Source organism: Apium graveolens, chromosome 11 (genome assembly GCF_009905375.1).
Source record: "Apium graveolens cultivar Ventura chromosome 11, ASM990537v1, whole genome shotgun sequence".
NCBI classification, from domain to species: Eukaryota; Viridiplantae; Streptophyta; class Magnoliopsida; order Apiales; family Apiaceae; genus Apium; species Apium graveolens.
In genome coordinates, this window is record NC_133657.1 from 132,017,665 (window position 1) to 132,020,418 (window position 2,754).

The window sequence follows — 2,754 nt, forward strand, 5'->3', positions numbered from 1 at the left end:
TTTGGGGATTATCCAACAAAAGACCCCAACATGCACATCAGGAATTTCATCGAGATCTGCGACACTTTCAAGTTCAATGGGGTGACTGAAAATGCTATCAAGCTGCGACTCTTCCCATTCTCTCTGAGGGATAAAGCAAAGTGCTGGTTACATTCTTTACCACCAAGGTCTATCACCAAATGGGAGGATCTTGCTCAAAAATTTCTCACTAAATTCTTTCCTATGGCGAAGACTGTTGCAATCAGGAATGCTCTTATTCAGTTTGCTCAGCAAACTGGAGAATCTCTGTGTGAGGCTTGGGATCGATATAAGGAGATGCTAAGGAAGTGCCCACACCATGACATGCCTGATTGGATGATTATAAACTGTTTCTACAATGGTTTGGGCTCTCAGTCTAGGCCTATGCTCGATGCAGCATCTAGTGGAGCCTTATAGGCCAAAAGCTATAATGAAGCTTATGAGTTGATTGAGCTCATGGCAGCTAATGAATACCAGAATCCTATGCAAAGAATGTTGCAAGGCAAGGTAGCAGGAATTATGGAAGTGGATACAGCCACTGCTATAGCTGCTCAACTTCAAGCTTTGATGATGAAAGTGGACTATTTGGCAAATTATGGGGTTAATCAAATCACTAGTGTTTGTGAGCTTTGTGTGGGGGCGCATGAAACTGAGCAGTGTGCTAATTATAGCGAATCAACTCAATTTGTGAGCAACTTTCAGAGATCACAGCAATAAGCTCCGACCACTTATCATCCAAATAACCACAATCATCCTAACTTCAGCTGGAGTAACAATCAGAACGCAGTGCAACAATCTTATCAGCCATACACAGCAAAGCAGTATAACCCTCCTGGTTTCCAGCAACCGCAATATGCCCCTAGGCAACAACTTCAACTTCAGCAGTTACTGCAAGCTAATGAAAAATCTGAATTGGAGGAGTTGAGGCTCATGTGCAAGAGCCAAGCTGTGTCTATCAAGACCTTGGAGAATTAGATTGGGAAAATTGCTAATGCATTACTGAATCGTCAACCTGGAACACTTCCGAGCGATACTGAAGTGCCAGGCAAGAAGGAAGCTAAGGATCATATGAAGGCAATTACATTGAGGTCTGGTAAGGTTGCAAATTCTGAAAAGGCTAAGACTCCAGAATCTGAAGTTGAGGCTGAAGAAGAAGTGTAGAAGGAAGCAGAAGTGGAACCAAGGAAGACTATTGTTGAGCACACTCCTCCTGAGGGTAATACAGGGGAGAAATAGATCTATCCTCCACCTCCTTTTCCTAAGAGGCTGCAAAAGAAAAAGCTAGATAAGCAGTTTGAGAAGTTTCTGGAGGTGTTCAAGAAACTTCACACCAACATACCTGTAACACCCCCAAATCCGGGGTCGGGGATCCGGGTTGTCACGAGTTCCATTTCCCTTAATAACGCCCAATCTTAATAAATAATCAACTATTCTGTACTGTAACCCCACCATAAACACACACACCACAAGTTATAGTCTCAGAGATGAATATCCAAAAATAATCACAAGTCGTTTTATTCCACAATTATATGCCAATACACCTTAAAAGGGTTTCTGAATAAATTTACATTTCTTTGCCATTATTATAATTCATAAATATACATAAATCTGGTTCATCAATAGTTGAAAAACTAGCCTATTGGTAGCTCCTACCTCAGCTACGGTGGCATCAACGCTTCCAGCAAACTGCGGAACATTTTCTAACCGCTTGCGAATTGGAAGCTTGGTCCTGTTCATCTTGTCTAGCTGATGTTGTGTGATGAAAGAAGAAAGCAAGGGTGAGCAACAAGCCCACCAAAATAATATGTATAATGATTTACAATATATGAGCATTCTCATAGTACTCATGAAAGTCTTGGTCAAGAAGAAATGAACCAAGTTTGATATCTTACCGCGACCAAGTCGCAAAATATTCAGTATATATGTACATATATTCTTTTCACAATCTTTGAAATCCTCTAACATGTATAATATACACAGAGTTCCCGTTTATAACTGTATAAAATATCGTTGCAAGGTGATCTCATATATCTAACCTTGTCTCAACGTTTTTCCGAAAATCTTTGACATGCACAAGATAATCATTTACTAGATATAAGTTTAAAAGATGAAGTTACAAGGTACTCCAATATACTTATATCCGAATACTACTTGAACTACCACCGTTCAAGTTATAATCAGTTTCAAAAGTTCATCACCCAGATGAGACTACAAGACAAGATTTGAATAGATTAAATCTTTGTAGTATTATTGAAGGAAATGAAGCTATGATAAACTTCATTAAGTTCCGATATATATATCCACATATATACCTTCTTTATACAGTTCCTGGAAACCTCTGTCATGTAAGGTATGAACAGAGTTTGTAACATCCAATAAATTTTTGGAAGGAAAAAGAATTGTGGCATAAACCCGATATCTTGCTGATCAGGCAAAGATACCAATAAGTAACCTTTTATACTAGTAGATGGACGAATTCCCCACTGGTCATCACCCTGGTCACAATAGGACCTTATGCTGGACTGCCTCTCAACCACTTATGCATTTGATGGACTCCCACTGAGCCACTTACACTATCATGGTCTCCCACTGAGCCCATGTTGCTTATGCCGACTCGATAGATGGACTTACTTCCCGAACGTTGTGTAAGTAATCAATTCATTTACCAAAACCGCAACCTTGTTGCGAATATAAAATACACCACAGAGCCGGATCCCTCTGGTTTTGAGCGAGTAT

At 39.9% G+C, this 2,754-nt stretch overlaps 1 non-coding gene across 1 annotated transcript; it reads right to left on the reverse strand.

Annotated features, from left to right (window-relative positions):
• Positions 1-237: 237 nt before the first annotated feature.
• Positions 238-344, reverse strand: LOC141699346 (small nucleolar RNA R71). The gene has a single exon (XR_012565815.1). It is a non-coding gene; the product is annotated as a small nucleolar RNA R71 (small nucleolar RNA).
• Between the last annotated feature and the right edge of the window lie 2,410 nt (positions 345-2,754).